The sequence below is a fragment of the Haliaeetus albicilla genome, chromosome 4 (assembly GCF_947461875.1).
Source record: "Haliaeetus albicilla chromosome 4, bHalAlb1.1, whole genome shotgun sequence".
In the NCBI taxonomy this organism is placed as follows: Eukaryota; Metazoa; Chordata; class Aves; order Accipitriformes; family Accipitridae; genus Haliaeetus; species Haliaeetus albicilla.
In genome coordinates this window covers 309,575-335,104 of record NC_091486.1, presented here as the reverse complement: position 1 = coordinate 335,104, position 25,530 = coordinate 309,575, and the positions used below count along the sequence as shown (strand labels likewise).

Genomic DNA, 25,530 nt, shown 5'->3' with positions numbered 1-25,530 from the left:
CCTTTTTGCTGCAGGAGTACATGGCTGACTCATGTTCAGCTTTCTGTCTACCAACACCCCAAGGGCCTTTCTGCTACTGCCCCCAACCTGTCCTGCTAGGCAAAAATTTCTGAAAAAGATCTTTTATTCTTATTCACCCACTGTTATGATAAATTAGTAAACAGTGTATGGACTACTGATGCTACAAGCAATGGAAGAACAGAGCTACCACAACAAATCAAGAATAAGCCAAGGCCTTGTGCCTTTCACACATGGTTGAAGAGAGAAGCTGATCAGGGTGCCACTCCCAGTTACGAAGCTGTTCTGTTTTCACATCAGTTTCTCACAAAACACTCATCGAAGCTCTTCCAGTTGTCAAGTTAAAAAAAAAACAACTCTCATTGTTTATTTAATTAAGGATCCCAGTTTTGACTCTTTTGATTCCACTATTTCAAGTTTTATTTTTACTACAGGATTTGCTACTTACCTTAAAATCAGAAAAGAAATTAAATAAAGCAAATTTAGTTTTGCCTAAGGATTTTTAAGACTTTAAGAATATAATCAAATATCAAACGATTCACAGTAATACAAATTCTGGTAACTGCAAATGAAAAAGAAACACAGACAATATGCCTCCCTCCTTGAACTTGTAACCCTTACCCAGACCACACTCTTTAGACCTTTCCTGCAGTGAATTGGTGAAGTCCTACTAAAAGCAGCTTTCTAGCTGAAACAGGAACACAATATTCAGATCAGCTACCAGCAGAAAAGTCCCTGAAGACTTAGATTTAAAAGATAAGGTGGCATCAACTTACAAATGGAAAATTATCTTTTCAATAGTTGACTAGAAATGTCTTCTTAACCTAAACATCTAAATTACACAGCTACTATATATTAAGACACTGAAATACAATTAGAAAAAAATATTTCTCATTTCAAAAGCAAAGCTTTGTATTTAAATGCTAAGAACACTTCTATAAGAAAGCCAAAGCAAAGTGAAAACTCTTATCTAATCATGTAGTTTGAAAGATTCCCAAACTTTTAAACTTTTGAAGTAACTGTAAACAACAAAGATACTTTTTTGTGCAAACAGATCGCTGCTATTGCAAAGGTAAAACCAGCTGGTATTAACAATACAGTGATACTACCGAAAATTCAATTTACATCTGAGCTCTTCCAGTTGCCATCTGTACAGTAAAGCTCAATAAACCACTTATTCCTCCTAGCAGATGCTTATCATAGATTGACAATACATAATCAAAATCTGCTCTTTAACCCTTTCAGCAAATAACCATTATTAAATCTGGTTTCAGCAGCAGCATTATTAAAACAGTTGGGAGGAACTCTTACAGAAGTTGTGTTAGTAATGAGGGGATTTTTTTCTTTTTTTAAACTGTCTTCCTATTATAAATTACAACACATCAAATGTAGTCTAACTGTAATAAAACTAGGTATTCCACAGAGAAACACACACTTTATTAATTCTTTCCTTGAAACATCCAGTCATTTTGTAATTTTATTTCCATAATTGTTTTATCTAGCATGGTAATTTGTTTTCCTTGATAAATAAATCTAAACATACACATAAAAGCAAGCATATACACATACACACACACAATGACCATATTTGCAGACAAATCAGCAATATACAGCAATAAACTTATTTCATTTTTTAATGAAATTATTTTCAAAAAATAACTATGCAAAACTAAGTAAAAAGAGGCATAATTGCCTTCTCCCTGTTATTTACATTCTGTATAATTACTGTAAGCACGTAAAACAGTTAAAATCTTATTATTTTTAGTTTCTTAGTCAATGTTAATTGTTGTTATTATACTGAAGTAAAAATATAATTAAATCAGCAGGTGTTAGACATATATGAAGGAAGTAAATTCTCACATTCTTTGGGGGATGGGCTGTTTTGGAAGCTTTTATATTTTTTCTGAGCTTGCCAAATGTACATCCACCTACACTGTCAAAAAAACAAACTGCTACTTTTCAAATACTATTACTACAAGCAATGAACAGCATGGTTTCATAGAATGGTTTGGGTTAGAAGGGGACTTTAAGGATTATCTATTTCCAACCCCCCCGCCATGGGCAGGGACACCTTCCACTAGACCAGGGTGCTCAAAGCCCCATCCAGCCTGGCCTTGAACACTTCCAGGGAGGGGGCACCCACAACCTCTCTGGGCAACCTGTTCCAGTGCCTCACCACCGTCACAGTCAAAAAAATTCCTCCCCATGTCCAATCTACCCTCCTTCAGTATAAAACCACTGCCCCTTGTCCTGTCACTGCAGGCCCTGGTAAAAAGTCTCTCTCCATCTTTCTTATGATCCTGTTTTATAGACTGAAAGGCCACAACCAGGTGTCCCCTAGAGCCTTCTCTTCTCTGGGCTGAACAACCCCAATTTTCTTAGCCTTTCTTCACAGGAAAGGTGTTCCAGCCCTCTGACCATTGTTGTGGCCTCCTCTGGACCTGCTCTAGCAGGTCAATGTCTGTCTTGTACTGTAGGCCCCATAATTGTTTTGGGGGGAATATAAAAACAAAGATTCTTTTTCCACAACCAAAGGCAACTTCACATGAATTCTATGCATCCTTTAGAGTACTTACATTGATGAAAAGGCAAATACAGCTATGTATCTAGATGCATAAGCTAACTTCTGAAGAAATGAATGGGAACAGTTGTGAGGAGGGAGCTAACAATATACTCAAATTGCCATAAAAGCATAGAACTATTCTTGTTAACCGAAGTTCACCAAATTTTTCTTTTCTTTCCCCCTTACCTCTCTGTACAGTGTGCTCCAATTTGTTATCAATAGTTTCTCATCAGTTGCCAGTTCCCAGACTTCCTATCAAATTTTACTTACAGTTCAACAATCACATTTTTCTTGCAGTTTCTTTTGATCTGAGACATAGCAGCTGACAAATGATAAAGCACATGGTTTTAAAAAAAAAAAAAAAAAAAAAAGGCAAGATGTTTGCCTAACGCATGTTTCTCCAAGTCTGCTGTGTTTTTATTTCATTTGCAAACAGGCTACTATTTACACACACTTAGGTTTCATAGAATCATAGAATCATTAGGTTGGAAAAGACCTTTTAGATAGAGTCCAACCATCAACCATGCCCACTAAACCATGTCCTGAAGTGCCTTGTCTACGCATTTTTTTGAATACCTGCAGGGATGGTGACTCAACCACTTCCCTGGGCAGCCTGTTGCAATGCCTGACGACCCTTTCAGTAAAGAAATTTTTCCTAATATCCAATCTAAACCTCCCCTGCCGCAACTTGACGCCATTTCCTCTCATCCTATCACTAGTTACTTGACAGCAGAGACCAGCACCCACCTCACTACAACCCCCTTTCAGGCAGTTGTAGAGAGCGGTAAGGTCTCCCCTCAGCCTCCTTTTCTCCAGGCTAAACCACCCCAGTTCCCTCAGCTGCTCCTCATAAGACTTGTGCTCCAGGCCCCTCACCAGCTTCATTGCCCTTCGTTGTCATGTAAGGGAAGTGCTTTTCTTGGCAATTTGCTTCTACATTTTATAACCAGTAATTCAAATATACAAAATCTTTCCTGGGTCTGACACAGTAAAAAAACCTCAAAACACTTTTTTGTTGTTGTTCACCTTTACACTCCTAGTCATCAACTCAAAGTAGGCCAATACATACTTCATTACTGTAAAAAGAAACTGGGTAGTTTTCAAAACCTGTCAAATCCTTACTTCTACTTTCTGTAGAAAGCATGATTTATGAATCCTTTAACATCTTCCTCTTTGCTCAAGATCTTTTTCTCCCTCCACTCTCGCCGCCAAAAAATGGAAAAAAACTTAAGTGTAGATCTCACCCACAAAGATTCTTCTGCTAACCACAGCATGCACTAACTCTAGTATTCCTGTAATGACAACATCTCTCATAAACATAACCTGTCATCACAATTTTGGTCAAATTCTGAGGTCTCTCTTCTTACTTTAACTCTCTAAAAAATTTTGTTCAGCCTTCTGCTCAGCTGATCTTTTACTTTTATATCACTTGTTTAATTATAGCCATTAATAAATTTTTTAGTTACAACCATATAGAAAATTTTTAGAAAGTATTATCTGCATAATTTTCAAGTACTGTGTCAACAGTTCTACAATGTTTCTGTTTCCACAGGTAAAGCGGTACTGTTAGAAGTCACCACCACCGCCCTTTAGAACAAATAAAAAGAGCCATCATTGGGAATGAAAAGGACTTCGTATTTTGGGAGTAGAAATTTAGAAATTATCTAAAATGGCATGACTTTAACAGAGGAAAAAAAAACTGATGAAGTACTTTGAGTTATTACTTGCCATTTTTCCTAATCTTTTCGAGCTCTCCCTTGAGCAACCTATTTGTTACAACAGAATGCATACTGAAGTGCCATTTCTTTGGATGGAACGGTTGTTATTGCTTCACAACAAAGAAAGTATGATCTGTAGGCTAAAGAATTGACTGTACCCACAAAAATGTTAGAGATGACTAAGGATATGTTTTTTCTTCTTTTTCAGAGATTTGACATTTCTCGTCCCTCACAAAAGGATTAAGGTAACTTATAGTTGGCCACAAACACACAAACAGAATAAACTGGTACACTGAGTTAGTACAATCAGCCTTAAAAATAAGCTTGTTTCCCTTGCATTTTTTAAGGCCTACAGGAAAACTGATCAAAAAAGCAAAATCTTTCTAGAAATTCCTCCTGCTCTGCTCCAATTGCATATTTAGAGGGAAAAAAGTTATGCGTGTCAACTTGACCATTTATGGAGCATTCTTCTCATTCTACTGAGTAAGGCACTTTGTCAGTATTCATCCTGATTGTTCTACAGAGTAACAGGTCAGCTGCAGCCAGCCAGCAGCTTTCATTCCGTGGTTGTAGGTCTAGGGAAAACTGCCCCTCAAGTAGGATCTAGACTTGTTTGTGAGTAGTAACTCCCAAAACGTTAAGGAGGAAGGAGGCCTCATAATACTTGAGTGTTCAGAGAAGTCAGAGAGAAATTTTCAACTTGAGCAATGGGTGTTTTTGTATTTCATGTACCTGTATTCTCAATGGGATTGCCTCTCCTTCCCAAGGAAAAGGACTAATTTTTTTTTTTTTTTTAAAAGATTTCACAAGTGAGAAAGTTAGCAGGTTTAGCTTTTTAAAGCCCAAGACATGGGTAATGTTTAAAACTAATTAGATACTACACACTCCTACCCCCTGCAAAACTGGAAGCTGCTTCTAGGAAGTTTCAATGTCTTTCTTCAGACATAGGGAGGCTGAGAAGGTAGCAGTCTTTCAGTTTCAGTATGCCCCAGAAAAAAAACGTTACCTCATTAATAAATAAACAACAAGGTTCAGCTTTTACCAAAAGAAAGCTTTTTCATTAAAACTGGCTCACCTTACAGAAATTGGCAGTATACTACCGTATTACAGAAAGTTTCACAGTGTCTGATGATTGCAGTAAACTCAAAATCCTAGATATGGTCTTTCTATTTTTGTCTATTATTGCAAATTGCTTAATGACTTTCCTAGTTCTTTTTTTTTTTTTTTTTTTGAACCTGGTTCAGATTGCTGCTCCTCACTTCAAAATAGCAGGCTATCTCACCTCCGCCCTTACCTGCTCTCATATCACTGCCTACTAAATGATGTGTTCACTAGAAAACTGTTCTTTTGACCTTTAATTCACTTGATCCCTCCCATTTAATAGAACTGCTCTCTCCATATGAACCTATTCGTTCTTTGAATTCAGCAGATGTTGGTGCTCTTATCGTTCCCGTAAATACTGTATTGTCACATGGAGTGGTTTTAATAGCTTCTCTTTCTTCATTGTACAGAAAGCGTGCAACCGTACACTTTAAGTACTTCTGAGCCTTAAAAATTATTTTAATCAACATATCCCATTACTGAACATAAACTTACAATATGTCTTTACAAATTTAAGTATGTTGTGTGCTATTTTCAGCATATATTATCACAAGTGTATGAAGAATTGATGGTTAATATGAAAAACACCAAAATAATAAACTTGAAAAATAATTTCACATTTATTTCAGATGTTCCTCTCTTACTTTATGTACCTAACAGACAGTTAAGTACAATAGAAGTTAAAAAGCATGCCTGAAAGTTGCATCTGTGAGCTAAGCAAAGCCAGTGAGGCTTTCTGTTCAAATCTCTATCTATTTCAGTTTTCACTGTTAACTTCATCTGAAGCAAAGTACTGGAGTAAGACACAAACACTTTTTTTTCTTTAGTTATCCTGAAAAAAAACAAGCAAACTGATGTGAATACAAAATTCTTCATTTCCCGATAGTCTAATAAACTATCTATTAATAAAACCAAGATCATTCATGCTCATCACATAGCAAAATATCACACATTCTCCGACTTTTCAAAATACTTTTAAAAGGTGCTAAAATTGATTTTTGAATCAAAACTCTCAGAACAATCTCTTAATTAATCTTAAATATTCCCTAAACTACTAAAGGTATATTGAAAATGGGCAACACACTAAAATTATTTTCTATCATATTTATTATTGCAAGCCTACATACAAAGAAATCCAGAAAGAATTATAAGAATGATATTATGGACATTAATTGTTAAGGACCTACTCAGTAGTTAAGCCTGAAGTCACAAAGGTAACTCCACATGTGGACTAAGAATCTAGAAGGCTTAGTTAAGCCTGTGCTTAATGTCTTGCTGAAATCATGATCTGGATGCAGAATTTAGCACTAAGCCATACAGTACATAATATTTTACTTTTCCCTATATGATTCATGCTTCTCAGGAAATTATCAGAATTCTTATGGCTACAGCGTACTTACTGTGATGAACGTGGTCAGTTCTGTGACATCGCTGTTTTGCAACCTGCAAACACAAAACAATTAACGATCAGCTAAGTCATCCTTTCATCGAGAAATTTTCACAAAGACACATCAAACAGAACAGTAAAATTTCTCAAAAAAACACGTCTGTGAAGTATTTCCAATGTACTGAAAACATTGTTTCCCACAGCCGGATACAAAGCCATTAAAACAAGAACAGTTTAAGCCAAATGTTATGTAATCACACCTTTTTTGTTTGCAACCAGCTGTTTAAATACACATACCTATTTTACCCTTACTAAATTGTGAATGATATGGTACAATGTGTTCCCCTTTGATGTACACAGTAAGTCAAAGGAATCTTACTGTTAAAATGCAAAAAGAATTCTGGCCTCCAAGAATTCAATGGAAATTTTCTATTTTGTTTATAAGGAACCAGAGTTCCATTCCATTGCTGATGCTCTCTAGCATAAGGATTTCAAATTCTCCTCATGCTATGAGAATTCAGAGGCATTGCTATGTCAATACAAAATCCACACATATTTCACTGAAAATTTAAAACTAAAAATAATTTTTGAACACTTGTTTGGCCTGTTTTCTTCCCAAAATTTTTTTCCCTGGGTAGATCATTTCTTCTAAACACATAGTTCATACACACTGTGTAAGAAAAGGGAAAACAGCATAACAGAAGCAACATTTGGAATACAACCATTTCAGGAAAATGTTACTTGCTATACAGTAGTAGAAATCTGATACTATTGGGGTTTTCTAGTAACTTTTTTTTCACTGAAGACTAGTAGAGTGTCAGTGAAATTTTACAGTTTGATCTTTTAAAAATATCTTCTGTAGCATTAAACATATACTTGCTATATAAAGCTTGTAGATGCACTGATAGAAAATTTTCACTGAGTAGATGTGCATAATTGCCTACATATCAAAAAAACCACTAGGGTAAAATGTCATTTCAGGGGGGTTTTTTGTTGTTGGGTTGTTTGGGGCTTTTATTTTACACTGAACACTTTTTTCAAAAAACAGATGTGTAGAAAAACGGATGGTTTTACTCTGGAAATTTTTCTACACCATCATACTGATGGGAGCTTAAAGCTGGCCTACCTCACAGTGGCACAGTCAAGAAAACATACTAATAAATTTACACAAACAAAACTTCACCCATCTACATGAGCAAGATGATCTTTTACAGAGTTAGGTAAGCTAAGTAACAATTTAAATCTAGGTAGGTAATTACATTAACAACAGCCATAGTTTTTTAAATTTAATTTTAAATTACAAACTGTAAACATATGGGCATTAACACAAACAATTGCTTTTTCGTTTGTTATGGTCACTACTGTCAAACTACACTCCCAGGCCTGCCAGAAAAAACAATAGGTATTTTTCTCCCCTGTCAAAGGACAGCTAGGAACAAATTGTTCCTCATAACAGTCAGTGGCAGTATGATCAACCTATACAGGAAAGGAATCATGTTTGTTCTCCCAAGGAGAAATCAAAACATTACTGTTTCCCTTCTCTACCCTACTGCCATGCTTTGACAACATAAAAAAAAAAAAAAAAAAAAACAAAAAAAACCCGCACAACGTACTAGACCAGAAACAGAGAGAAGTGATGGAAGGAGATATGACACAGTAACTACACCATTTAAAAAGTGGGAGCAAACCATTTGAGAGAGGAAAACCTTAAGAAGGTATTTACTTTGCTACTCTCTCAACCATCCTGCTGGCTGACTAGAACCCTGAGCTATCCTTCAGAAAGCAGAAAACTTTCTTCTAAGCTGGAAACATGGTGTTTCCTGTCAGGTGAAGCTCAAGTACTTGCTGCCTTTTACAATTTTGCACATACTACTGACTGCATCTACATCTGTGGCACTGCTATGATTTGGGTTTGGGCTCAGTCCTGAAGGCACCAACTAGGCCACCAAAACCTGAACCTTGGGACAAAATGTTAAAGGTTCAGCAGAGTTGAGGATAGTGAAAACAGCTCTTAAAGTTCCAGCTTGCCATTTGCAAGGAATGATAACCAGCTACCTTACTGGCAGGTAGATCATACTGCACAATCACAGCTTCCTCAGCCCTGAATACTGTCCAATGAGAGGAAAAAGTTTCTCTACAGAAAAGTTACCCAGATCCCTAAGAATCCAACCACTTTGGAAAATACCCTTCTTGTTTTCCCCAGGATAACAACACTTCCAAAAGACCAGGAGGAAATCCTGAGTAGCAGATTCAGCCTGATGCTCTCTGACAATCTGTTGCTTCAACACATGTCCTTTACCAGCTGCTGACTTCTCTCTATACTTCATCTGCTCTGACTGGATGCAGTTATGTAAACCAGGGAGTGAGGAAAGAAAGAAGGGCTTTTTTCATCTCTTCTCTGTCCTTAGTACATGAAAAGGGTCACACTTGGAAAATCCTCTCCAACTTTACTCGAAACGCAAAAAATTGTAAACAAATTAGTTTCCGCAAGAAATTGGAATAGGTACTTAAGAAATTATAATACGAAAGACTGCACAACTGCAAGTAAAACCAGATAACGGTTTTAAAAACAGGCTTTACTATGGCTCAATACTTCAAGGTCTGCATATGTTAAGAATTATTCCCAAAGCAAAAAATTTAAACATGAGCCACGTGCATAAGCAAAATCACTTTGTACTGTCTGGAGCTAGCTTACAGCTTCATGCCACACAAATTACTTCAGATACTAATGTGAAATATATTTCAACAAAGTACATTCATATTTTCTTAGCTTTCTTTGACTAAAGACCTACTAAAGTCAGTCTTTCATCTCAAATGGTGCAATAAACATTTCAGTCCACCTGCAAAACTCATAGAACACCTCAAGATCTGCTGCCTGTGTAAGCTTTCAGCCTTCTGTACTCTGGTACTCATGTTATTAGAGGTCATGTTCTAGGTCCATTCCTACCTTGAATACCTGTATACTTACATAAGCTAAAAGGCGAGTACCTTTGCATAGGCAGTTGAGGCATGAAGTTGATTACACCTGAGGGAAGGGTTGGGATAGGAGGGTTTTAAAATCTAAGCTTGGAAAGGGGTGATAGAACATGAAATCAGAGTTTGAGATGGATGAGCAGAGATGTCAGGAAATGTCTGGGAGATGCAAGGATGACAAAGCAGGAGAGGAAGGCACCAGAAAACACACAGTTATGCAATACCACCAGCAGGTGCTAGGGTACGCAAATACAGTAATTTCTTAATCCCCTTCTTGAAATACTTAACAGCCCTCCATTAAAATATCATATGGTGTTATGCAAATCACCCAGCATGAACATACGAGTATCACATACTTTCATTAGGCTAAATAAAAACTCTGTATTCAGCAGGAAAATTCAGTACATTCAAAATTACAGATAATAAAACTAGTACTAGCATTGAACTAATCTAATGCAGCAGTCAAATGTTCTTCCTCCCAAACAGTGTCAACTGCACATAGTCAAGATCTCAGTGAAGGTCCAAATCCAAGAATTTTACAGATGGGAAAGTAGATCTGGCTAGATGTATATACACAAACTTACCTACTATCTTTTGATAAGCCAAAACTAACTTCAGTTGGACAATTTTTTTATCACACACAACTGACTGACAATCTAACTGACTGTATCTAATACTCTCCAAGGGAAAAAAAAAGTGCATCTTGGTGCAACTGCTGTAAACCTGAGCAAATACATTCAGTTTTTAGGAACAAAAAACCAGTTCTCTATTATATTCACATAAGAACAAAACCTAACTTCCCATTTCTTACTCAAGTAAACAAACAAATGTAAATATAATGCAACATGTACAAAATGCATAACATACTGCCCTGGTTACTTCTCCCATATGCAGTACATATTTACAATAAACAAATTACCAAGTTAATCAAAGACCATTGTCCATTCTTCATCAATAAAGAAACACATATTTAATGCGTGGTCTTGTACGACTGCGGTTGTTTATTCACTTCCCAAAGACTAAAGGTGTCAGTGTTTAGAGTTTATTCAGTTGCTGTAGAAAGCTACCTCAGTATATTAATAGCACTATGCCACAGTCAGTAAATAAATGGTCCAAGACCTCTAAAATAGGCACAGCAATTATTTTCCCTTTGAAACAGAGAAGAAACACATTGAAGACATCCCTTCCACCACACCCTGCCGTCCCCAGCATCAAAGAAATATTACAAGCTTACGTGTTGGAATGGATTGAAATTTACCTCGTGAATTTTTCTTAAAGATAATGGCATTTTTATATAGCCATAGCCAACCTTCCCAGGTATTCACTTTATTTTTAAAATAAACACTATGAAAACTTTTAAAAAAAAAAAAAAAAGACAAGATGAGGACCAGTCAAAAACTCAAAGTCCCAGGATTTAACAGTGTAACTTGGGCTTTAAGTATATTTTGTACTTCTATCACAAGATTAAAAAGTGTTATATAAAATGCATTCATTACTTGACTACTTTGAAACTCTTCTTTTTCGTTTTAAATATACATTTCATTCCACAATGGTTACAGTATTTCCTTAAACACACTATCATGAAAGCACAATGAATGGCTTAAAGTTGTGTCATCATTGTGTCATCAAGTGTCATTTATTCATTTGGTTCCTGTTCAATTACTGTAGGACTTCTGAATCTACCTTCCTTCGTTACCTTGGCAAATCTCAGCCACACACCATCCACTTCAATAATGGAACTTCACCTCCCTGTAAAAATAATGCTCATTCTCTCCCTTCACAGCAGTTGCAGAAAAGATACTTTTGTAACTCTAATCATTATTTTATTTTAAACACAGGGGAATTTTACATTTGCTATCACCTGTACATTTCGCCTGTGTTTGAGATACACACGTATCGCACATCAAATTAGCTTGACTTGAAAAATGATTTGAGGATTACACATGAAGCAGAATTCATATTTTTTCCCTCTTTCCAGCACCTTGTATTTGGTGCTCCCAAGAGAGTCAAAAGATGATTATCAGCAGTGCAATCCAATTATTTCACACTTTATCTTGGAAAATTGTAAATAATAAACCCGCTTTGCTTGAAAGAGATTACTCTTTATCCTCCAAGTAAATACAGTTGTGCATTTCTTCCTAAAGGGAAGTAGCACTCAGTAGTAAGATAATTTTTTGGTTAACATTCCAAGACCTAATTGGGCATTTGCATATTATAAGCAAACCCATGAGGAAGTGGCGTAGAAAAGGTAGAGGAATTTAATATCATAAAGAACATTAAATGTAAGACAATGTAAGAAATGCACATAGTGGGGGACACCATAAAATCCACACAGTCTGAAGCTTAAACTGGGCTATCATAAACCCAATGTTCAGGCTGCTTTGTATAAAATTTAATTGTAGCAAGACATCTAACTCATAAAATCAAGGGTAAAAACAAAATAGATCTACCACACCACTTGATAGATTCTCAGAAGCAAAAGACTCGCCTGTAAATAGGATATATCCACACAACAATCCCCACTGTGACTGTTTAACTAGTTTTCAGCCAAGGTTAAGCTAAGCTAAACAATGCAACTATCTTCTTACAGCACACAACACAGTGCAGTTAATTTTCAAGTATTTACTGCTTTTCCTTTCAGCTCATGAGCAGCTGCATACTCCTGCCTCTACACTTATGAACATTTAAGTCAGCCAGTCCAAAAGTGGTTCAGGATTCTGTGTGAGCTACTTCCACTGCAAATACCTTAGCTCCCCAAAATTTTGTACAAGTCTTCAGGTACCAGATTCTACATATTCCAAAATTATTCCCTTACCTGTTTACAAATTTCAACTGACAGTACTTCAGTTTTAAATATTCCTTTTCTTCTTCTCATCCCATTGCTTCTGGTGGCAACTCCTTCTACACAAACCCTCTATTCCCACGCTACCAAAATCAGTCTGAATGTACTGCTCATGTGCTCAGGAGTTCAGTAATACTGCTCTTGAACAGCCAGTTGTAAATGAGATTGAGATGTACTGTGGTAAAGCAACCTATAGTCTATTTACATACACAAAGACATCTTCCAACACTCTTCACTCAGCTGAGCAAGCGTACAATCCGAAGAAAAACAGGGGCAGGATGCAGCCACAGTAGTGGGACTGCTCCTTACAGCAAAATCTCGGCACAAGACGAAATAAGGCACAACAGAAAATCGTACCAATTAAATGGAAGCAGCACTGACTCTGAATTGTTTCAAACTTCTATTCGGAAAAGCAAGAATTTTGATCATCACAACCAGAATGGATTAGATGGCCCAAATGAAGGCAAATACTCAGGTAGAAACAGCAGCACATCCTTTTGATAGCTGTGGGGCTTCATTACTTGAGTACCTTATAGCTGCCTATTGCACATTTCTACCATCCACTTTACAACTTATGACAGGTCCAACTTGATCACCAGCATATATTAACTAAGAGGCACACCTATCGTGGCAAATGTCATTCTGATTGTTGCTTCCTCTAGAGTCCATCCTCATGTTTGCTTTACTCAAAATTGAATTTGCATTAGCTGACCATGTAAGGGTTTGCACTACAGGTATAAAATCAACATATAAAAACTTTTTTTAGAAGCAAGCTCAAGGAAGAATCCAAATTTCTATGTTTACTGAAGGTTTTAAAAGCAAACTGTAAAAGCAAAAAAAAAACCAACATAAATCATCATTTATAAAAAGACCCAGCTTTTATTTATAGGGCAAAACCAGGGAAAACACGACTAAGACAAGTGACTGTGAGGTTTGAAAAATCATTCTATTTGTTGCAGATATGTATATACCAAGACTGAAGCTTTAAAATTTTGAAACTAAAACCAAAGGAAGCATCTACTTTTATGAATAATATGGTCTTTACATATTTCAGTATTTTTCTTCTCCCTGATTAAATGCACAGACTGGTTTTGGCCCCAGCATCCAAAGTACAGAGTAAACAGGCGCCTTAGGTATAGAAATACTAAGTGGAAAACTAAGTTAAAACTCAGCAGCAAAGATATGATTTGGCATGGACTTAAGGAAGTTACAAACAACCAACTTCTCTGTCCAGTAAAAAAAAAAAAATTTAAAAAGGACCAAAGAATATTATTTCAGACTAAATATTCTCTTCCTTGACACAACTGTGCATACACACAATAATGGAAAGGTCAGGATTTACCATTTAATTGTGCAACAACAGAAGTCCTTGCAACTAGTTTCTTTTCCCTTTTAGTACTCACAGTTATTCCATTAACAAACCCCAACAGAAAAGCATTTTATTGTGGTTTATCTTTTAGATTTTAGAACTAATTACTAAAAAGTGTAAAACAAAGTATCCTTAAACACAAACAAAATCCTAATGCAATTTGAGAATAGAAGGCCAGAAACAGCTGACATGCCACACTCAATGGAGATAAGTGGAAGTTGAACATTTAGAACAGGAAGAATACAAAATGTGGAGTGCCTGGAAGAGGAGACTGTAAACTTTCCTTTATGTTTATATTTCCCAGTATCAACCCAGCACAGGCAAAATGTCTCACTGGCTGCACTGTCCTACACAGACATACAGGTGTAATAACCGCTTCTCATTGCAAGAATAGGACAGTAAATGTGGACAGGAAAGATTATATTATTTTTTATTTTCAAATTTCATTATTAACTATGCAATGTTAATGCAACCTAATCTTTTTTCCTGCATTATTTCCTTATTGTGTACAAAGTAAAAGAAAAAGGAAGTTTCCTGTGCTTAATATTAACATATAAATGGAGCTAATTGAGGTTTGACTTAAGTGGGAAGACAGGGTGGGGTGAATTCCCACCTTTGTTACTGTTATCACTTGCAAGGTCGTTTTTTAAGCAAGACTAGAATAACAAGTTTACATTCTGGCAATGGCATCTTCTCAATTAAATCAAAACTTAGAATCTGAAAGCACTGCCAAATGCAGCAGAAACTGCACCATTTTCATAAAACGATGAGGCAAGAGTTTTCTTTCTTGACTGCAATTTCCTTCTTTCTCCAATGCAAACATACTACAAAAGATATGCCTGTCTTAAAAATTGACTTGGTGCCCTTTTTAATTATATTGCAAACAAAGGTTGAAAGAACATGAGTTTTCAAGTTACATTCTTCCTGGTTGTCATTAGTAATTCAGGACTTGTCTGCTCTGAAAGTTTACTGTGACAGGAGAGCTAACAAAGTTAGGGCATTATAAAAGACTGAAAAAGTGAGATTAGGGAAACTTTGTCAAACTGTTTCATACTTCTGTTAACATTTATAACTAGTATTTCTTGAAAGCTTGACAGACCATTTGATAAAATGGGGGCACTTGTTCCCTAAAACTTACATAAATATTTGAAAAAACTTAAGTTAGTTTCTCTATGCAAGACAAGATATGCCATTACTGATACCTTTGGAAATCTTAGCAGAAAAGTCATTAATACTTATTAAAGACCAACACACGACCATCTGCTTCTTGGAAAACCCTTCTAATGGAAATAGTCAAAAGGAAGAGAAAAGAGAGGCCATGGCCCTAAAATACACACTTTTATGAAAATAAGCTGATTAAAAAACCACACGTTTTTAGAAATATTTTTAAAGGCTTTTATCTCCTTTGATGAACTAATGTGTGGAGAGCCAATTCAAAATACGGATTTAGAACAAAAGATTAACCAAAAAAATCTCCACTGTGACAGTGCAGTTAACAATGTAAGCTTTGTGCAAATATATTATATAGTTTCAGAAAAATTTTAATCTGCCAAAGCAAAATTATCCTTTATGATTCTGGAAACTGACGATTCAACAGGAGTTCATTATTTCAGCAGCAGATTTCAGCAATGTGCATATTCGTGCTAGCAAAGACTGGGCATCAGTTGGTATGAGGATTATTTAAGTACTAGAAATCAAATGCTTTCCCTAAGAGTTTGGGTTCTGGGTTTAATTTCTTTTAAAAGATTTATATGTAGTTGGGTTTTGCCCACTTGCAATTCTTCTCCCACCCCCTTCTATAAACCAGTGTACTAATACTGAAAGAGCACATAACTGGGAAAGACTTCCTGGATCAAAGCTACTTCCTTCCTATCCCGCATCATGCAAACCTTATAATGGATCAAATGCCATCTTAAAACTTGGCTTCTTTCTCCCATCTTTATGTTCCCCAGGTTTGCAGCCCAAAATTTTTCTCTATCAGCTTAACCCCATTTGTTTGAATCCTACAATTTGTGTGTTCTTTACACTGTTTTTCTTGGAGTTTGTTGCCTGTAGGGCAGGAATATGCAAGCTCTCAGTTTTTAATTTTATTAAACTAAACTAGTCTAAATTCTTTCAAATCCTTCTGTAAGTCTCCAAATTGCCCTCAGAATCCTAGTGTATGTTCTTCTCACCTATTTCAGTTTCACGCTTCTTGAACACAAATAATCCCTTCTGGAACAAAAGGGAAATACACTGTATTCCAGATGAGGCCTTACCAGGACATTCCCAGTGCAACAATGATGTTAGAGAATCATTAAAGCCACTGCACAAAAAGCCTCCCATCCAGAGATGCCACATTCACCTCAAGTGAATCATTCAAGTATTGGCCAATAAAGATACAGCAGTCACATGCTCACCTGCACCATGCAGAACTGTTTATTGGTTAAGCTCTTTACAGCTCTTGCTGTACCTTCTGAACAGGAGCAATGCAATGGGGGTGGGGAATCTGATGAAAAAAACCCACACTGAACTGTCTTGAATATTATCAAGTTCCACTGGGTCTCTTAATTTTAGCTTAAGACCAAAAATTTCTGTAAAGATCTTCTTGTTTCTTCCACTCATTTGCAACTGTACATTCCTCATTACGTTAAGTATTTGAAAGGAGAAAAACAAATATAACTTCTATTCCCCCCCAAATGCCCTGTTTTCTCACTTAGGCTATTACTTTATCATTGCTCAAGAACTAACCATTATCCACCTACATTAGACAAAATTCTAGAAGTGGCAGGAAACAAAGGCCTTTACCTTATCTTAACTTTGTAAAAACAGAATGAAGATAAATGTTAATTCAGTTTCACTGTACTAAGAAATCATCTTTTGAGCAGCAGCAAACAGAAGTTGTCCATCTTTATGACAACTGTCCTAAACTCAGGAAGACACATTTTTATTGTGAGTATGCTAGCACTGTTTCATGAAAGCAGAAGCCACATAAACCCTTTGATCAATTGCAGTCCTTGCTTTCTTCAGTGGGCAGGTTATACCTCTGTGCTGCAACGGAAATACAGCAGTTGGTCAGCTGCTAGAACACTCCACACAGGAACTCTGAATTGGCCCCAAAATGCAAGACTGAGGCGTCTAGCCCACAGCTCCTCTGTATTCTTTTATTCAAGCAATTTGATCCATGAACATGGAGACTTCTCTTGCATTCAATTCTCTCTGTATAGGGACCCACTTACATCCATCAGAGAAATATTTAGGTTGGAAAGACCTTTAAGATCCAGTTCAACCCTAAACCTAACACTGCCAAATCCATCACTAAACTATGCCCCCAACTGCCACATCTACATGTCTTTTAAATACCTCCAGGGAAGGTGACTCAATCAATTCCCTGGGCAGCCTCTTCCAGTGCATGATAACCCTTTCAGTGAAGAACCTTTTCCTAATACCTAACCTAAAACTCCCCTGGTACAAGATTGTCTGATCGTGATCAAGTAAACACCTTCTAGACATACTCCTTATCATTCTCTGAATTGTTATCCTTCCCCCTTGATCTTCATTAATTTGAATTTGCTTGTTTGACCATTGTCATGGTTTAATTTTAAAAACATTATTATTAATTCTCATACTAGAACAATTACATATAATCTGATTTCCAAATGCTGGAAATCTCTATACACACTGTGTGAAGAACAAAGAAGATCCTCCTTTTCCTTATTTCTCTTTGAGTGCAAAAGGCCACAAAAGCTTAACTACCAGTCGGAGACCTTATTTAATTCAGTAGTACTAAAAAAGAATTCAACTTCTAAGTCCTTTTTGCATTTTTCAGGTAAAACATGTGTCTGCAAAACATACCAGTTTTGTAGCATCATTATCCCCTCACTGAAATAGAATTCCAACCTAAAAAAAGTGAAAAAGTTCAGAATGCTGAGGTATGGTTTTTTATTCACACTGCTGACCATTTCACACAGCTTGACAAGGTAAGATTCCTAGACTCAGCTACTAAGAAAAAAATATCTTTGGAAGAAACAAAAGCTGTGTGGATCGTCAAAGCTCTGTCAGCACATCAGACACTGTTAGGCCATGAACCTTTCCACATCAGGACCTTTCACTGTTATGACAGATGAAAGCAATGATGTCAGCAGTGACAAGGTCTACATCATGATTAGGTATTTTGATCAAGATTCAAGACCTGTGAAAAAAACGATCATTTTGCAAAGCTTGTCTAAAAGTGCTGAAAGGCTTTTGCATCACTTAATTAGTTTTCATCGACTCCCACATTCTACAGACACCATAGAATTTTTCTCTGACTCAGCATTTACAGGGATCGGCAAGCACACTTAGAACTAAAAAGTGTCGGCTATTCTATATAACCTCCCTTGTGTGTCACTTCTGTACATTTGATAAACAAGAATGATGTCAAGGCCATTCTCCAACAAGTGGGGACATGCTGATTAACAACTCTGCCATGCCTGTATAAATTGAAGAAAAGAACGCTGTCAGTAAAAATATAATACCGTTCCTTTTCCTGCCATCATCATCAGTGGAAGGTGAAAGAAAAATGTGGAAAGAATTAAGTTTTTCTTTTAGCGAAGGAAGCGCCATTTCATCCCTTAACATCCATTTTGAGCTGAACAACAAGAGAAAGTCTGACTATTTATTACTGCGTTAAGAGGGACTTTATCTTCATGCTCTGTTTAAAGACTGACCGCTACCTTGAGACTGTGTATTTGCTCCACATGTTGTAAGCTGTAGCAAATGAGGGAACAGGAAGATGTGACTTCAGCATTCATGCAGCTGCTCCTGTCTGCCAATAAGACATTGTAATTGTTTTGCTTATTGCCCCATTAGCCAGAAACCCCAGTCACAAATGAAACTTCACTGCATTTTGCATGATTCAAGGAAATGTGCACAGTATTAAAAAAAGCAATAATCACACAGACACAAACACAGCTGGGGAAAACAGAGAGAAAACAAGGATGAAGAAGTCAGTCAAGGGAAGAAAATAAGAAAAAAAAAAATCAAACCTATGAGAAAGGGGAAAAGGTTTGTTTTTTTTTTTTTAAATGAATAAATTAGGTTACTTAACTGAAAAACAAAAATGCAATGCAAGCGAAAAGTGAAAAAAGCATATAGGAACAAAGTGACAATTCTTTGCATTATTATTGTTATAGTTATTAGAATTGTGAATACACATAGTTTGAAGTTCTTGTAATTTTTGCAAATTCTCACCATTGATATAGGTAGCTTTATTAGGCATGTATTTACTATCACAGCCAGCATAAAGTTGAGACATCATATTTAAAAGGTCAGTAAGTCACTTTTATTAAGTCTCCCAGCACTGAAATCTGCTAACACATGGTTAGATGAGGTGTGAAATACAGGTTTGATTCCCAATTCAATTATATCAACTACACAAGCAAATATCAAGAATCCTATTCTGAAAACTGTAACAATAAGCTACTTCTTTCCATGTAAAGATCTTATTCCCAGGTCCTTAACAAATAAAGCAGTTTCATCTCTAAAATTTGAAATTTGGGCTCCCTCTGACATGACAAACAGAAAGAGCCTGTATTGTCTCTAATAAAAGAAACTACCAGCTGCAAGATAAAGCACTTCAACCAAATGCAATTGGAAATTAATTGGTTATCAAGTATAGCTACATTTAAACATCCTTTGCATCAGATCTTGTCTATTTTCACATCAATGACAAAAACACTGCCCTGCCTGTTAGCAAAACCAATTAATCCAACTTGTAAAATAAAATATATATATATCCTATTCTTACAAATTAACCAGTCAGAGAAATAAAGAGAAAATATTATATACATGGTTTTCTGAAACACTAACAAATACCTCTCACATGAATCACAGAATGGTTTGGGTCAGAAGGGATCTTCAAAGATCATCTAGTTCCAACCCCCCTGCCATGGGCAGGGACACCTTCCACTAGACCAGGGTGCTCAAAGCCCCATCCAACCTGGCCCTGAACACTTCCAGGGATGGGGCATCCACAACTTCTCTGGGCAACCTGTTCCAGTGCCTCACCACCCTCACAGTGAAGACTTTCTTCCTAATATCTAATCTAAATCTACCCTACCAATCACCTGCTACTTAGAGCCTGAGACATTGTGGGAGAAAAAGATCACCCATATTGTGTGACGCTGAAGAGTTAATTTAGACCTGACACAGAAGTAGTATTTTGGAGGCAGGAACACAGATTACTTTTTAGAGTTACGTGTAACTGTTCTCTTGATGTGTGATACATATTTAAAAAAAAATCATTTTTCAGATTAAATACACAAGAAATTACATGACCTGAAGCAGGTAAAGTGTAACATATTTTTATAACACCAAAGTCACAAACAGAAATTTGGGGGGAAAAAAATAAATTCTGTGCAATGTATGTGAAAGCTTATTTGGCAGAGTACTACTGGAACCCAAGAACAAAACCACTTCCAGAAAAAACAATCTTACATAATGCTAAGATCATACTATTTACTATATATCGGTGCATATATTTTATAGGCATATTAGGAAAAACAAGAATAGATTTAACAATAAGAGCATTATAGAAATGGAGACAGCTTTTACCTACAAATATATATTAAGGAACAACAATAATCTACCATAATTCTAATTCACTCTTGCCCAAGATAACATCTTCTTGAAGCACAAATGTGTAACATTTTTAGGCACCAGAATATTCTGCTCACAGGGACTAACAGTTTCCATCTACCCGCAAACCAAGTCAGCATAATACAACGTCCAAACACACAAACATAGCCTTCAGTAGGCCAAACACCTAGAGTTTACAGCTCTTGCTTTTTCTTCCGAGATAACAATCATAGGCTCCTGCACTGACACCTATCATACAAAAGGGAGAGTAACACTTATTTTACGTATTGCATAGTCCTTAGACAGTAATATCACATTCCCTCTTCTGTATTTCACAATGTATACTCTTCAATTCTGTCCTTGAGAACCACATAGTCTGCAGCTTTTACAGTACTACAGAAGCAGCAGATATTGAAATCTGAGTTCCATAGCCTTGTATTGGGAGATGCCATTAACAAATACCTAGTAATATAAGATAAATAGCAGCACTTCATAAGAAAAATATATCAGGATATGAAGAAGCTGTGATAATAAAATACCCCACTTCTGATTCAAATATTGCATCTTCATTCTCGTTTAATAGTGTTTAGTAAAATATTTGATTTAAATTAAAAACCATGTAGTAGATTTTATTGTTTACATCACTACATTTAGACTGGAACACTGCTCGTATTGAAACAGTGACAATTACAACGTAACAGATCATACAGTATGTTTCCTAGTTGCATGTATAGTGAAGGCAGCATTATTTTTCAAAACAACCAATAAAAGACGTAAAAATGCTTTCTGTTATTACTTACAGATTTTTTTTTTAAGTATTTGTTTAGTTTCTGAAGTTTACTGCCTTACCAAATAAAAGCACTGAAGTTGATAAGCTAACTTTAGCATGGCAAAGAACAGGGAAACACTGATTTTCCTAATTTTCAAAATCATGATATGTTTACATATTACCCTTTATGTCTTCATATTTGCAGAAATGGAGAGTGATTATTAAAAGGTGGAATTACAATCATAAAAGAATGAAACTAGTGAACATATTTTATCAAATTAAAACAGTGACTTTAAAGTAACATACTACACTTTGGGAACAATAAAAGGCTTCAAATGGGTCAATGTGCAAATAATCATATCAAAAGCAATATAAAAGCCTGCATCACAGAAAAACAATAGTACTAATGGACATCTTCAGTTGTTAATCCCTCAACTGTCAAGACACATGACATGAGCCATATGACAGGCATACCTAGCCGATTTATCATATCACATGATAAGTACAGGTCTAAGACACGTTACCTGGAAAAAAACCACACTGGTGGGTGAAGTCTGTTCCATAGAGTTTCCTAAACACAGAACCCTGCTACAGAAAGTTCATCTCCCTGAAGCCAAGAGGCAAAGTAGACCCTCCAGCTGAGACTACCACAAGAAATTCTGGAATACAGAAGTTACGTTGCTCCCTGCTAGCATGCAAAATAGAGGCACTGAGAAAGCCAATAAGCAGACACAAGATAGGAGTCAGATGAATGAGCCTTACACACTACAGGAACACTGACAGATAAGCAACAACTACACTCCCAGTAAGAAGAAAATATTTTCCTTCTCTCACAGAGAAGATAAGTACTGTTTTAATTTATGCCAACAACATCATCTATACCATGGCTCTATAATGTCTGGTTAAGGAAAAAAAGCAGGCACGAGTGATTTACATATAGTTGGACTTGGTAATTATTTTATTATAAGCTTAGTAGCAAGTTCTTCAGTTCTGTCTTTGATCGATTACTGCATATATTTACATTGCCAAGTTCTCCCTTCCCCGAAACCTGAGGGGAGAAGAAGGGTTGATTTTTCTTTTATTAAAATTAGCTCCTTTGTTTTTCACTGAAAAACGACAATTATTTCAGTTCAAATTTATCCACACCTAAACAAAATATACAACTTTCTTGTAATTTGACAGAATGGAGCTACAGACATCTTTATTATTCTGAGTAGAAGCAACAAAAAGAACAGAAGTTTAACCTATAATGCTCAGGTTTCACTGTACTCGCTCACACAGTTTATCACAAAGTTACTAAGATCACCTGTGTCAAGCTTTTCTCATATCATGATATAACAACAGGACAAGAAAAGCCATTTCATACTTTCCAAATCTGTCAACTTCCTTAAAGCACACTTTTATGAAGTCATTCTCTCTCGGGACATTGTGCATTCACTGCCAAAACAGTATAAACCAGGAAAGAACAGAACAACAAAACAAAAAGTTCACATTGGGCAGACTGTATTTTAATCCTCATGCAACTTAAACCAATGAAAATTAAAGACCTCAGAATTTTAGAATGCGTTAGTTCTAAAGACCGTAGCAATATTCTACTCTTCTAGACAAAACTTACAACTCTGCACGCACTCCTAGTATCATTCTGACACAAAATTAGTTTAAACAATTGACGAAAACATCATAAAACAAGTGACACACAGAATCACAGAGTGGTTGAGATTGAAAGGGAGGTCATCTCATCAAAGCCCTTGCTCAGAGTCACATACAGCCAGCTGCCCAGGACTACGTCTAGACGACTCAAGTATCTCCAAGGGTGAAGACTTCACAACCTCTCTGGGCAATCTGTGCCAATGCTCAGTCACCTTCATGACCCTTTCTCAAAAGCGTTTCCTGATATTCAGGGGGAACCTCCTGTGTTTCAGTGTGTGCCCACTGCCTCCCATCCTGTCACTGGGCACCTCTGAAAAGAGCCTGGCCCCATCCTCTTTGCACCCTCCCTCCACGTATTTATACACATTGCTGAAAGCCCCCTGAGCCTCCTCTTCTCCAGGCTGAACAGTCCCAGCTCTCTCGGCTTTTTCTCACAGGAGAGATGCTCCAGTCCCTTCAACAGCCTAATGGCCATTTATCAGACTCTCTTCAGTAGCTCCCTCTCTCCCCCATACTGAGGAGCTCAGAATCAGACACAGAACTCTACCCTTCTGACAAATTTCACCTCTGTCCTTCAGCATGTATTCAGCTAATTTTCAAACAGTGAAATGGTATAAAGAATTATGGTAACAACTTATGAATTATGGTAATTCTTATGGCATAAAGAATTATGACATCAACTAGTTCAAAGAAACATAAACGGCATACAGATGTTTCTCCATACTATCGGCAAACACAGTTCCGTGATATTAATGAACAAAATACATTGACAGTGTTGTGGCACCAAAACAACAGACTACAGGACATCACTGGAAGCTGGAAGTGTAAAGCAAGCTAGCAATTTAACCTCTTACCAGTTAAAAGAAAATTGAGAATTAGGTAGGAGTGATGGACTCTGCTGCCAGGAGTGCCACTGTTTTTTCTACGCTCCCCCTTCTCCTTTCCTATGAGCCAAGTCTTGATGAAGTGATGACGTAAATCTTGGCCACACGGCAGGGGGTGAATTATAAAATAGTCTAAAAATAAGGAACTGGTGGTAGTCTTTATTATTATTATTTCAAACCATTCGTATATATTAAATTCATTATCCTAGCATCATTCTAGTACAATAGCAATGGCCTGGCCTCTGATGATGATGGGAAGCAAAGAGCAGCATGGATTACAGCAAGCCTGAAGACTTTATTAATGGCTACCTATTGAAAATAACTATAGCTTTGTGTTTCAGATTACTTTCCTTCTGCTACCCTACTCTGAGCAAAAATAAGCTTGCAAGTACTTTCTTCTGGTCTGCGAGTTTTCGGGTTCAGAGTAAAACACAGTTTTGACTCAGGTTTCTGCTAAAATGAAGGCTGTCAAGATAACTTATGAACTTGTAGAAGAAAGTTGTCTGCCCAGTGACTGAGAGAGAAAATTTTGTAAAGAAAGGGCACTAAAACCTGAGTGGAAGGGACCAGTGCAGGGCATGATGGGGCAAGAGGCCACAAGCTAGCTTAAATCCAAATATATCAAGTGTTTCATACTAGAATATCCTTGTCTTTTCATTGCTTAAAAGCTGGAGCTTGAGCTAAAGAAGGAAACTTCCACCACTGCTTAGTGCTAATTTAACTCTGCTACTAATGAAGTCCAAAGCACTTCTAACAAGAGTATCAACAGAAATGCTAAGCATTTTTTAGATATTGCCCTAAGTATCAATCAATATCTGAGTATCTCAGACAAAAAACATTAATGCAAATTAGTAATAATCCACCCTGGCATAGTTTTACTAACAAACTACTTTTTATTTAGAAGGAAAGATGGTCAAGATATACATTTGTTCTAAAGCTTAACACACTTGCTTTCAGTTTGTGATCTACAGACTCCTGGTAACCTGACCCCTGACTACTTCTTGATGGCCCATAAAAAATAACCAGGAAAGCAAGCAACGGGGAAGTTGAAAATTAATCATTCTGAGACCAGACTCTTTAAAAGATGTGATTTCTGATTATTTCATTGGTTGCTATATGCAAGATATTCCATTAAAAAAAAAAAGGGAACTTAAATGACTTGTTAAAAAAACAAAGCTTCTCCAAGTCCTGTAAAAATTGTAGTCTTACACTTTTGCTGTTCAAAATCAGTTAAATTTATACTGGTCTAATGGCACCAAACTTCTGTTAGCTGAGTCAGAACATACTGAAAACCTGTTTTCCAGCAATGATATGATGACTTCTTTTCTACCATCAGCAGAAGTTAATTATTGCCACATGCATGAACCAGTGTGATTTCTATTACAATAAAGCAGCCATTTGTGCAGGCTTCTTAATATCTGACAAACAGGTCTGACTCTTGCTAGTCTGGTTTACAGTATGGAAATGAATCAGGTATGATCTACTGCATCATAAAATCCAGTCCATGATATTTAAAAAAAAAAAAACAAAAAAACAAACCACACATTCACTTGCGTTAAAAGATAGCTATGACTATACTTTTTAAAACCCTATGGTTTTCATTTACATTTGACCAAATAAAATGGCAAGTCCTGCTTTTATTGATAAAACTGCCATCAG

General features: G+C 36.5%; 1 protein-coding gene across 5 annotated transcripts in view; it reads right to left on the bottom strand.

The window, feature by feature from the left end:
• The window catches only part of BAZ2B (bromodomain adjacent to zinc finger domain 2B), a 164,789-nt gene that overhangs the window by 117,585 nt on the left and 21,674 nt on the right, over nucleotides 1-25,530 (bottom strand). For 4 of the 5 annotated variants that reach the window (XM_069780547.1, XM_069780546.1, XM_069780548.1 and 1 more), the window contains exon 2: nucleotides 6,801-6,843. The exons of the other annotated variant lie outside the window; for it this stretch is intronic. The gene's annotated coding sequence lies outside the window, so the exon portion shown is untranslated. The remainder of the gene's footprint in view (nucleotides 1-6,800; nucleotides 6,844-25,530) is intronic. 5 annotated transcript variants of the gene reach the window in all.